Genomic DNA, 13,336 nt, shown 5'->3' with positions numbered 1-13,336 from the left:
CTAAAATCTAATTTATGAACTACTTCGTTACGCGCTTTCATTTCTAATCTTCCTGTCCTCATCATGATAGAATAGTCTTGTAGGTTATGACTTTTTCTATTGTAAATGAAAAGGGAATTTCCTGGGAAGTGAATAGTCTTGTTTCAGATTCTCTCAAGCTTCAGTGCCTCACAATTAGAGAATTAATCAAGAATGCAATGAAGTGAATAAATGACATTATTTACAACTTTGGATTCTGGTTCCTTCTTTCCTCTTTGGAGAAGAAATGAGGTTTAAAGATTCAACTGAAATGAGTCCCCCTCCTTGTAGGAAAAGATTCCTCCAGGCCCATAACTGGGTTGAGCCATTTCTCTTGAAGAGCGTGTTAACATGCCATAAGGAACTTGGTGGCAGCATCATTGGTTTCAGGGCCAATGTCAGGAAGAATGGTGCCTCCCAGGGAACTCAGCTCACCCCTTGCACACTGCTTTCACTTTTGGCCTCTCCACCAAATGCGCTCAAACTTGCCTGTGCTTGAGAATCAACTATAGAGGATGTTAAGAACACAGATTCATGGCCTTGCCCCAGATGCTCTGAATCAGTAGGACTGGGAGGAAGCACAGAAATATGTAATTTTTTTCAGGCTTAGCAGATGATTGTTTGTATGACCAGATTTGGGGACCACTGGTCCAGAATCTTCAAGACTTCCCTTGGCCCTCCTGTCCTCTCTCCCTGCTATAAATATTTAGTAAGTCCCTATTATACACTAGTACACTATTGGGGTGAGGTTGCTGATACACATACACATTCAGCATTAAATTGTAGTGCAGAAGCAGACTGATCAACTTAAAGTAGTAAAAATGTCACTGCTCCCTAAATTAATTTATAGGCCCAATGCAATTCCTGTCACAATCTTAGCAACATATCTTGAGATCATAAACAACTTTATTCTGAAGTTCATTGTACAAAAAATTAGAGAAAATCTTTGTGATCTAAGGCTAGGTAAAGAGTTCTTTAACTTGACACAAAAAGCATGATCTTGTTGTCACAGCAGAGTTGTAGGATCATTGGACATGGAGCCGTGGCCTCCTGGGGTCCTGGGGTTCTCAGGATAAAGATTCCACTCAGGTCTAAGCCAGTCAGAGTTGCACTTTCTTTTTTTTTTGGATATCCTTTTATTGGTACATTTTAGGTGCACAATATAATGACATTCATCATTGGAGATACGCACCTTTACATACTCTCTTGGTTCTTATTTTTTCCCCTTCCCCTGCCCTCCCTTCAACCCCTCCATCCCTCCCTATTTACAAAGACTTTGTTTCCATTTTTTCATTTTCTCATATTAATTCCATTCCCTTCTTTCCTTTCCCCTACCCCTCCCACTTCCCCTTCCCCTTTGCCCCTTTCTTCCTATTTTACATTATCTACTATACCTTTTAGTCCTTATTTATACTTTCAGTTTCTCACGCTAGAGAAACTATTCAGTATTTACACGTGTGTCCTATTTAATTCACTTAAGAGGGTCGCCTCAATGTGCATCCATTTAGCAATAAATGTCTCTAATTTCTCATTTTTGATGGCTGAGTAGTACTCCATTTTATAAAAAACCACATTTTCTTGATCCAGTCTCCAGTTGATGGGCATTTGGGCTGTTTCCAAGTTTTGGCTATTACAAATTGTGCTGTTATGAACATGTGTGCACATATATCACTGTGGTTTCTTTTAATTCTTTGCGGAAGATACTCAGCAGGGAAACAGCTGGGTCAAATGGGACTTCCAGTCCTAGTTCTTTGAGGTATCTCCATACTGATTTCCACAGTGCTTGCACCAGTCTACACTCCCACCAGCAGTGGAGCAGGGTTCCTCTTTCCCTGAAGCCCCACCACCATTTGTTATTGGTTGATTTCATGATAGCAGCCATTCTTTCTGGAGTGAGGTGGAATCTCAGCATTGTTTTCATTTGCATCTCTTGGATGACCAGTGATGTTGAACATTTTTTCATATATTTATTTCCTATTTCTACTTCTTTGTGTGAGAAATGTCTGTTCATTTCAGATGCCCATTTTTGGATTGGGTCTTTAAATTTGAGAGGTCAGATTTTTTAAAGTTCTTTATAGATTCGAGATAGTAGATCTTTGTCTGAGAGACCGCTGGTTAAAATTTTTTCCCACATTGTGGGCTGTCTCTTCACACTGCTGGTGGTTTCTCTTGCTGTGCAGAAGCTTTTTAATAAGAAGAGATCCCACTAGTTGATTGTTTGTGCTAGTCCATGGGCAACTGAGGTTTTGTTCATGAAATCTTCCTACACCTATGTTGTCAAGAGTTCTACCTAACCTCTGTTCCAACTGGTTCAGAGTTTCTATTTTAATATTTAGATTTTTAATCCATTTTGATTTTAGTTTAGTGCATGGTGAGAGATTTAGGTCTAGTTTTAATCTTTGGCAAGTTGAAGCCCAATTTTTTCAGCACCATTTATTAAAGAGGCTATCTTTCCTCCAGGGAGGGTGTTTGTCTCCTTTGTTGAAGATGAGATGGCTGAGTGTGTCTGGCCTTGTTTCTGCATCTTCTAATCTGTTCCACTGGTCCTCATGTCTGTTTCTTTGCCAGTACCATGCTGTTTTTATCACAGTAGCTTTGTAGTAGAGTTGCAGGCTGGGGATTGTGATACCTCCTGCCATGTTTCTGTTACCTAGAATTGCTTTTGCTATTCTGGGTCTCTTCTTGTTCAAATGAATTTTGGGATTATTTTCTCAAGGTCCATGAAGTATGCTGCTGGGATCTCAATTGGACTTGCATTAAATCTATATAGAAGTTTTGGAAGTATGGCCATTTTCACTATATTAATCCTTCCTACCCAGGAGCAGGGGATGTCTGTCCATTTTCTGATATCATCTTCAATCTCTCTTTTCAGAGTGCCATAGTTTTCAGAGAAGAGGTCTTTGATTTCTTTTGTTAGGTTGATTCCTAGGTATTTCAGTTGTTTGAATATTATTGTGAAAGGAATTATTTGCCCTATTTCTCTCTCAGTGAGTCGTCATTCGTGTAGAGGAAAGCTATTGATTTTTGTGTATTGACCTTGTAGCCAGCTAATTTACTGAATTTGGTTATTAAGTGTAGAAGACTTTTGGTGGAGTTCTTGGGGTCTTCTATATAGAGTATCATGTCATCTGCAAATAATGACAATTTGACTTCTTCATTTCCTATCTTTATTCCTTTTATTTCTTTCTCTTGTCTAATTGCCGTGGCTAATGTTTCCAGAACTATATTGAACAAGAGTGGTGATAGTGGACATCCTTGTCTTGTTCCTGATTTGAGTGTGAAGGATTTCAGTTTTTGACCATTTAGTATGATATTGGCTGTTGGTTTTTCATAGATGGCTTCTATCAGTTTGAGGTAGAGACCATCTATTCCAAATTTTTGTAGGGTTTTTATCATAAATCCATGTTGGATTTTGTCAAATGCTTTTTCTGCGTCTATGGAGATAATCATATGGTTTTTTTCCTTGGCTCTATGGATATAGTGTATTACATTGATTGATTTGTGTATATTGAAGCATCCCTGCATCCCTGGGATGAATCCCACTTGATCAGGGTGTATGATCTTCTTGATGATCTTCTGCATTCTGTTTGCCAGTATCTTATGAAGGATTTTTCCATCTATGTTCATTAGTGAGATTGGCCTATAGTCCTCCTTTTTGGTTGGGTCTTTCTCTGCTTTGGGGATCAAGGTGATGCTTGCTTCCAGGAATGAATTTGGGAGTATTGCTTCCCTTTCAGTTTCATTGAAGAGTTTAAACAGTAGTGGCAGCAGTTCCTCTCTAAATGTCTTATAGAATTCAGCAGTGAAGCCATCAGGGCCCAGGCTTTTCTTAGTTGCTAAGATTTTAATTACATTTTTAATTTCATTGCTTGATATTGGGTTGTTCAGAATTTTTAGGTCTTCTTCGTTCAACTTTGGTAATTCATATGTATCTAGGAATCTGTCTATTTCTTCTGTGTTGTCCAACTTAATGGCATATAGTTTCTGGAAGTAGGTATTGATGATCATCTGGATTTCTGCTGGGTCTGTTGTAATTTCATCCTTTTCATTCCTAATACTTGGATTTGGGCCTTTTATTTCCTTTTTCTGACAAGGTTGGCTAAGGGTTTGTCAATTTTGTTGACTCTTTCAAAGAACCAACTCTTGGCTTCATTAATTTTTTGTATCATTCTCTTAGTCTCCATTGCATTGATTTCTCCTCTGATCTTTATAATTTCCTCCCTTGTATGAGCTCTGGGGTTGTCCTGCTCTTCTTTTCCTAGAAGCTTGAGGTTCAGCATCAGGTTGTTTAACTGGGCTCGTTCTGTTTTCCTCATATGCATGTTCACTGCTATGAATTTCCCTCATAAGACTGCTTTCATTGTGTCCCATAGATTCTGATATGTTGTATTGTCATTGTCATTTCATTGAAGGAACTGGCTTATTTCTTCTTCAATTTCCTCTGTGACCCATTGGTTATTCAGAAGTGTGTTGTTCATTTTCCATGTGTTTATGACATTTTTCCAGTTTCTTTTGCTATGGATCTCCAATTTCATCACACTATGGTGTGATAATGTACAGGAGATAACTTCAATTTCTTTGCACTTATGTAAACATATTCTATAAGTGAGTATGCAGTTTATTTTGGAGAATGACCCATGTGCAGCTGAGAAGAATGTGTATTCTGATTTTGTGGGGTGGAAGACTCTGTAAACATCTGTTAAGTTCATTTGTTCAAGAGTTCAATTGAGTTCTAGTATTTCATTACTTATTTTTAGTGTAGTTGATCTATCTATTTGTGACAGTGGGGTGTTGAGGTCCCCCACTACAATTGTATTAGTGCATATATGGCTTTTCATGTCCGTTAGTATTTGTTTTATATAGTTGGGTGCACTAGTGTTTGGTGCATAGATATTTATGATTGTCATCTCTTCCTCTTGGATTCTTCCCTTTACAAGTAGGTAGTGTCCTTCTTCATCTCTCTTAATTAGTGTTGGTTTGAAATCTACTTGATCTGCAAAGAAGAGAGCTACTCCTGCTTTTTTGGGGGGTTCCTGTCACATGGAGTATTGTTTTCCACCCTTTAACTTTCAGTCTATGAGTTTCCTTTTGAATGAAATGTGTTTCTTGTATGCAGCATATTGTTGGATTTTGCTTCTTGACCCATTCTGCCAGTCTATTTCTTTTGAATGGTGAATTGAGACCATTAACATTGATGGTTATAACTGAAACGTACTGACTTGTCATTGCCATGACTTTTTCTTTTTGTTGGGTTCTCCCCCTTTACATTTAATTTCTTGTCTTGCCAGATGGGTTCATTCTGCTTTGCTTCCTGGGGTTGTGATCCTCAATGTCTGTTCCTAGGATATTGTGTAAAATTCTTTGGGGTGCTGGTTTGGTATTCACGAAGCTCCTAAGGTGCTCTTTGTCATGAAAGTATCTTATTTCTCTATCCATTTTGAAAGATAGTTTTGCAGGGTACATCAATCTGGGTTGGAGGCTGTTTTCTTTTAGGGCTTGGAATATGTCACTCCAAGCTCTTCTTGCCTTGATGATTTGTGTTGAGAAGTCTGCTGTGATTCTGATGGGCTTTCCTTTGTATGTGATTTGTTTCTTTTCTCTGACTGCTTGGAGAACTTTGTTCTTCTGTTGTGTTTCTGGAATCTTAACAATTATATGCCTATGTGTAGATTTTTTTTGATCAAGGCTATTTGGAGTCCTATATGCCTCACTTATCTGTATGTCAAGCTCTTTTCCCCTGCTTGGGGAGTTTTCTGCCATTATTTCTGTGAAGAGATTTTTTATGTCATCTGCACTCTCTCCTGTTTCTTCATTGAGCCCAATCAGTCTTATGTTATTCTTTTTTGCATCATCAAGCAGCTGCTGGATTGATTTCTCATGTTCCCTTATAATTTTGAAGCAATTTTTCTTTTCCTGGTCATTAATTGCAATCTTATCTTCTATATCTGAAATTCTGTCCTCACACTGGCTCATTCTGCTGTGTAGACTTTCAAGGGAGTTTTTCATGTCCTGGAAATCTATTTGCATCTGTTTTATGGATTCCATTTGTTTCTTATGTTGGGATTCCATCATGTTCCTCAGCTCCTCTCTAGATTTATTAATCATGTCTTGCACTAAGGGCACAATTTCTCCTGTTATCTAAGAAATTATTTCTGATTTCATTTTTTCCAGATCCCCTTTTGTTGCCAGTTCAGTGGGTCCAGGTGGTTGAGTATCAGAGGGTTCCATCTCATTTCCCTTTGGGGTTGCTGTAGGTGATCTGGAAGTCTGGTTTGGAGACTTATTTATGTGTTTTCTCATTTCAACTGGGGTGGGGGGCTGTTAGCGCCTGCACGGATTCCCTCCTCTGAGCTGGGTGAGGTGGGACAGGGGCAGAGAGCAGCGGTAGGGATGGTGACCCAAAAGCCCTTTCCTGGGGGCTGGGAGCAGCCGGAGGGATGGTGGCCGGGAAACCCCTTCCTCTGGGCCAGGAGCAGTGGGACAGAAGGTGGCCCAAAAGCCCTTTCCTCTGGGCTGGGAGCAGCGGGAGAGATGGTGACCGGGAAGCCCCTTCCTCTGGACCAGGAGCAGTGGGATGGTGGCTCAGAAGCCCCTACCTCTGGGCCGGGAACAGTGGGACTCAGTACCTTGGTCTGGTGGTCTGGTGTCCTCTGGGCCTTGGCAATGTGGAATCAGGTGGCTGCCTGTCTGCAGTAGGGTGATTCGGTGTCTTCCGCATGACTCAGGACCTCGGTAGGGCGTGCACAGACCTGCCTGTCTGCAGCGGGCTGATTCGGCGTCTTCCGTGTTGCGTAAGGTGTTTTAACAGAAGGATTTTAGTAACTTGAGTGGCGTAAAGGGACCTTTTGATCAAGTGGATTTTTAAGACAGAAAAATTGGAATGGTGTGTTTGGATGCCAGTGTGATTGAACTCAAAGGAAGGGAGATATAATGCAAATGAAAGAGAACATTACAGGAAGGAGTCCTTGAATACAAGAGGGGAGGAGACCTAGGATAGATGGGGAGTTGGTTTTGAAAGGAGTAGGGCACATTCTGTTGTAACTAGAGGAAGCTGGGACGACAGGTCCTGATCATTTATGTAGGTGGTAGAGGGAGGTCTGCCTGTAAGCAGGCACAGGCTGCCAGTAGGGGCAACATGGGACAGCAGAGGAGGTGTGCTGCAGCAGATGCCTGTGACATCATCCTGAAGAGGGGAGCAGTGAACTGGGGAATGGAGTTGAATTGCCAGGCAGTTGAGTGCCTGTTTGAGAAGTGTAGTCATGAGTTTTTTAGATCGACTTGTATGGTATTCTGTTTGTTTAACCTTGGAAGGGTTGTTATGAGCGTTAAATGAGGTAGTACATGAAAAGCATCTAGTTCCAGGTGCCAGGTGCATGATGAATGCCACCTCTTTTTGTTTTATTTATTTACTTATTTTTGAGACAGTTTCACTATGTAGCTCAGGCTGGTTTGGAGCTTGTGATCCTCCTGCCAGCACCTCCCTACTGCTAGGATTATAAAGATGTACCACTGTGCATGGCTCTACCACCTCTTATTTGAGTTGCTATTTTTTTTCTTTTCTTGTTATACAAATGTGACTGAGGGCTAATATTTACTACCTTACTTAATCTTCTCCTTAGCATGTTCTTCAATTCAGCATCAACTTCAATTTATATCTCCTTGAAAACTTGGCTCCTGGTGAAGTTACATTTATGTAGCTTCATAATTCAGGCTGTTTGCACTTTAGATCCATTGCCCTGGACTGCATGGGTTCGAAGTTTGTCACAATGACAGTTCTCAAGTTTTTTGAAAATCTTTTATTACTGCATTTCATATTGGATCTGATGCACTGGTAGTTACAGAATCTAACATCACCAGATCTATAGATCTAAGGTCACCAGGGAAAGTTTTCAGTTTAATAGGGTGCCACTTCTCCCCAACCACTTGGGCTGTATTACTATACAAATTATAATAATGGCTGACATTGAGCTTGTAAAAGTGCTAGGTACTTTGCTAAGGGTGTCATGTGCATAATCTTGTTTAATCCTCATCTCAGCTTTCTCAAGGCCAATAGTATTATAATGTCTGTTTACCAGGTACAAGAGTACTCAGAGAGGTTAAGTGACTTGCCCAAGATAAACATGATCTGATTTGTAGTTTCTAGTTTCACTGTGGACTTTTAACTTTGCTGTTGTGGTTGTAGTTGTTAAATGGCTTGGCCATCACCCATCTATACTGTAGTGGGGTATTTACATGGATTAGGGCTGGGTGATGCATGCCCATAATTCCAGCCATTTGGAGGATCTTGCAAGAGGATCATGAGTTTGAGGTCAGCCTAGGTAACATAATAAGACCCTATCTCAAAAAACAAAACAAAGAAAAGATATTTTACTCCAAAGTCAGGTTGCCTGGGTTCAAAAACTACCACTTACTAATTATGTGGCTTTCATCCAAGCATTTAACTTCTGTTTGCCTTTGTTTCTTTATTCATAAGATAAGAATAATAGTAGTACCTGTCTGATAGGAATATTGTGAAGGTTACATGAGTTAATATATTTAATATGGTGGCATGATGGCAGTATGTGTACTAATTGATTAGTTCCATCCAAATATTTCTCTAAGGTTCTTGCTCTTGTGTCTAGGTACAGTTTTAAGATTGCAAGGCACTGTATCACTTTTACCTCAGGGGTCACTTTTACTTCCTCTTATTTCATTATCTCTCTGAGGGAAGCAATCAGCAGTTTGCTTCTAGGTATAGAGAAGAATTTAGATTTCATTCAGAATCACTGGACCAATGGGGTTCATTTCATTTGTCCTGACATTGCCTGCCGCTTAAAACAGGGACACAAAGCTTGGGGAGTGATGTGATTCCATCTCGTTGTTCCCAAAGCAGCACCCCATTGGAGAGACTTGGTTAGAAAGACCAATGGACTACATAGCCAGAGGTGGGCACAACATGTGGTAGATGATGTGGGTGATTGGGCTGCAAATGAAACATCCAAAAAGATCAGTAAAATCTTTTGAGTTACTATGACAGGTTCTGTCAGTTATTGATTAAAAGGAAGTAGGCATGCTTGGCATTCGAGAGCAATAAAAGTTCAAAACAATCTTTGCTGGTATGCAACAGGGAGAGTAAATACCTTGTTTAAAGTAGTGGTTCCTTAGTGAGTTTGCATCAGAATCACCAGAGGGGAGTTTATGAAGTCTTACAGGATGATGGGCTCCACTTCTACAGATTCTGAATCAATAAACCCTGCTAGGGTTCTGGAATCAATCTATTTTTTAAGAGCTCCCTAGTGACTCAGACATGCTGTTATTGTGGGATATCATTAGTGTAAATCAGTGCTTTTTAGCTCTGACTCTGTTTTTGAATTTTCAATCCAGTTTTTTAAAAATACGGAAGCTCTAGAGTCACCCCAGAGAGTCAGATTTAATTGGCTTGGATGAAATCTGGACATTGCATTTTTTTTCCCCATTAACTTTATTGGTACATTTTAGGTATGCACTACAGTTAAATTCATCATTGGGGTCTTGTACCATTACATGAGTCTCTTGGTTCTTATTTTTTTCCCCTTCCCTTGCCCTCCCTTCACCCCCTCCACCCTTCCCTATTTGCAAAGACCTTGTTTCCATTTTTTTCCTCTTCTCATATTTTTTCCTTTCCCTTTTTTCCCTTCCCCTACCCCTCCCAATTCCTCTGCTCTTTTAGACCTTTTCTTCCTGTTACACAATATCAGTTATACATTTTTAAAATTATAATATTAAGATCTAGGAGACATTACCACAGATTTTACAGAATTTAAAAGGATATAGAAAGCATATTACAAAAATCTTTTTTGAAACAAATTTGAGAACTTCTAAGAAGTAACTTAGAAGACAAATTAATGAAAATAACTCCGGAGAAAATATAAAATTTGAATAGCACCTATTAAAGAAAGTATATTCCTAGCTTGAAAACCTACCTATATGACAACAGCAGGCTCATATACATTTTAACTGATAAATTATATCAAACATTTAAAGCAGAAAAAAGAAGGAACACTTCTCCCCTCATTTTAGGAAATCAACATTGTGCTAATCCTAAAACTGGATAAAGATAATAGAAGAAAAAAGTATGAACATGGCCCTAAAGGAAAACAGCCTGTAACCTAGATTGATGTACCCTGCAAAACTATCTTTCAAAATTGATGGAGAAATAAGATACTTTCATGATAAAGAGCACCTCAGGAACTTCATGAATATCAAACTAGCACTCCAAAAAATTTTAGACAATACCCTAGGAAAAGACAATGAGGATCACAACCCCAGGAAACCCAGCAGAATTAATCCATTGGGTGTGACAAATTAAACACAAAGGGGGAGAATCCAACAAAAAGAAAAAGTCATGACAAGGCTTTTAAAACTTTTGACTTCATCTCCCTAATGAGTGTATAAGTCAATCTTATTATTGTACTGATTAGTATTTTTCTGATTCTAGAATTGCACACCATTCCTTGTGCTATACTGGCTATTTATCACCTTCTTATGTCTACATTTTAATTGGGTTGTCTATTAATGGACATTGCATTTTTAAAAGCTTCCCAGGTGATTCTTACGTGCAGCCAGGTTTGAGAGTCATGACACAGATAAGCTAGATTTCCCACCATAATTTAATTACCCTTGAATTTAAAATGGACATAGCTTTAGGGAGCATTTTATCATGAAGAAAGTGAAAAAATTATCATTTCTGAACTTCTCCAGTGCAAGTATTCAATCTGATAATCAGGTAACAAGAAACGATGTGAATTGATGATTGAATTAGCATTTCTCACTCTTAACAGTGAAGATTTGATCAGGTGTACTTTGGGGAAGAGAATCAACATTTACTGAGAGCTTTGTATATAATCTTAGTTTTACAGCAACTTTGGGAAGTATGTTATTATTCCCATTGTGTTGGTAAGAATTTTGAGCTAAGGGAGGTTAAATAACTTGCACAAGTTTTATGCCCACGTATATACAGTTTCAAAGCCTAGGTTCCATTTCCTCAGTGGCTCTCAAGTTTGACTTTACAGTTTCAAAAGCCTAGGTTCCATTTCCTCAGTGGCTCTCAAGTTTGACTTTACACCTGGGATCACCTGCTGTGATGGTTAAGCTTGTCCACTTGATTGGCTTGGAAGCTGCCTAGGGACTTAGTAAAGCACACTTCTGAATGTACCGTGTGGATCATGGAGGTGTTACTTTGAGGTTTACATCTGGTCCCTGGCCCCTTCCTCTCTGATGGTATCCCACTTCTTTAATTCCTGGCCACCACACCATGAACTAAGCACCTTTGTTCCACCACACCCTTTTTCTGTGATATTCCTGCCTTGAAGCCAGTCAACCATGAACTGAAACCCCATAAACCATAAACCAAGTTAATTCTCTCTTCAAGTTGTGGGTGTTGAGTATTGTGTCCCAGCAATGAAGAGCTGGCCAATACAGAACATTGGCACTAGAGAAGTGTGATTATTGCTGTCACCATGTGTTTCAGAAATCTCTGGAACTGGTTTGTAGGAAGAGTTTAGAAAAATTTGGAGATGTGGGCTAGAAAGAGGCCATGTGGGCTAAAACCAACAAGACCATGGGGATGGGGCTCCCCAAGCCCCCTGGAACTTACATCTTACCACTATGTGCCCTGTTTGCCAGACATGGAGCTACAGGACTTAATGTTAGCCTTGCTAGGTTTTGATCCAATTCTTTTCTCTTTTAGTTACTTTTTCTCATTGCTGAGACAAAATACCCGACATCCAAGGTTAAAGGAGGAAAAGCTTATTTTGACTCACAGTTTCTAGAGGTTTCAGTTCACAGTTGGCTGGCTCCAAGGCAGGTTGCATGTCAGGGGGACATCACGAGAAGAAACAGTTCATGACAGACAGAAGGCAGCAAAGGCAGCCTTTCTGTCCCTTATAGCCTATCCAGGCTACCCAGCCTTAGCGAGGATAATAGTCACACCTAGGGTGGACCACCCTTAATCCTAGCATTGCACCCTGAATCCATCCCAGAATCACATCCTTGATCCAATCGCCTTTGAGAAGCCCCACCTATGACCATATGAGGCTTTTGAGGGGCATCTAGATACAAGCCATAACAATCCCCATATTCCTCCTTTTTGGAATGGGAATGTTTACCCTGTGCCATTGTATTTTGGGGTTAAGTTACTTGCTTTGTAAATTTTACAGAGGTCCACAGCTAAGAGTATGCCTTGAGTCTCAGAGGTGACTTCGACTTGCATTTGAACAATGCTGGAACTGTTGGGACTTTGGGGAAGGGATTAATGCTTTTCAGTTGTTTGCAGGTTAACCACATCATGTTAGGCGGAATTATGACCTTTTAAAATATTTGGGGATTAAGTATGGTTTAAGGAGATGTGTTTGAGTATCAATTTGATGAGGGGTGGAACATGATGGTTAAGCTTAAGTGTCAACTTGATTGACTTGGGAGCTGCCCAGGAGATTAGTATAGCGCACTTCTGGGTATGTCTGGGTGAGTCACAGAGGTGTGTTTTTAGGATCTCTATCTGGTTACTATCCCTTCCTCTTTGGCTCTGTTTCCTTGCTCTGTTTTCTGGCTGCCATGAACGAAGCAGCTTTGCTCCACATTCCCTTTGGGCCATGATGTTCCTGCCTTGGAGCCGGGTAAACATGGACTGAATCCCCAAAACCATAAGCCAGATTGAACCTCTTCAACTTGTGGGTGTTGAGTCTTGTGTCCCAGCAACAAAAATCTGACCAGTATAAATGAGAAATTTCACAAATGACCCAGGCTGAGGTTCTATCCTCAGAGATGCTGGTTGTGTGTGGTTTCAAATTGGAATTTTGCAAAGGTTTCCAGCTAATTTTAATGTACAGATGAAAATGTAAATTGTGCATGACACCATGGAACTTCATAATATTCTCAATTTTCTTCAACACTGGCATATTATCCCTCTATAGACTGCCCTGTTTTCCTTGCCTCCATACATTCACTTGTAATTATCTCAGTGTCATTTCTTTCCACCACCCCCCTTTTTAATAAATATGTACTGATTGCCCACTTGGTGCCAGACATTCTTCTTGGTGCTGGGTGACACAGTAGAATGGTGGGTGACAAGACAGATCAAGTCACCAGATTCGTAGTGCTTGTGTTGGAGGAGATAGATAATAAGCATAGGAGCATATATGTATGGATTTACATACAAAAACAAATTTTTAGGTAAGAAAAGTGCTTTTAAGAAAGATAAAGCCAGATAGTGAGTAGTGATCCTGATAGCAAAGCACGCGGGTTCCACTTGTTTCACGTCGTCACCAGAACTACATTGTATTGTTGTTGTTGTGTTGTGTGT

General features: G+C 39.9%; 1 protein-coding gene across 1 annotated transcript in view; it reads left to right on the top strand.

The window, feature by feature from the left end:
* Frmpd2 (FERM and PDZ domain containing 2) overlaps positions 1–13,336 on the top strand; it is a 145,515-nt gene that overhangs the window by 92,852 nt on the left and 39,327 nt on the right. The window lies entirely within an intron of this gene.

This window comes from Heterocephalus glaber, unplaced genomic scaffold (genome assembly GCF_053883595.1).
Source record: "Heterocephalus glaber isolate CG9 unplaced genomic scaffold, H.glaber_assembly_v1.0 deba00001150, whole genome shotgun sequence".
NCBI classification, from domain to species: Eukaryota; Metazoa; Chordata; class Mammalia; order Rodentia; family Bathyergidae; genus Heterocephalus; species Heterocephalus glaber.
This window is presented reverse-complemented; position numbering and strand designations above follow the sequence as displayed.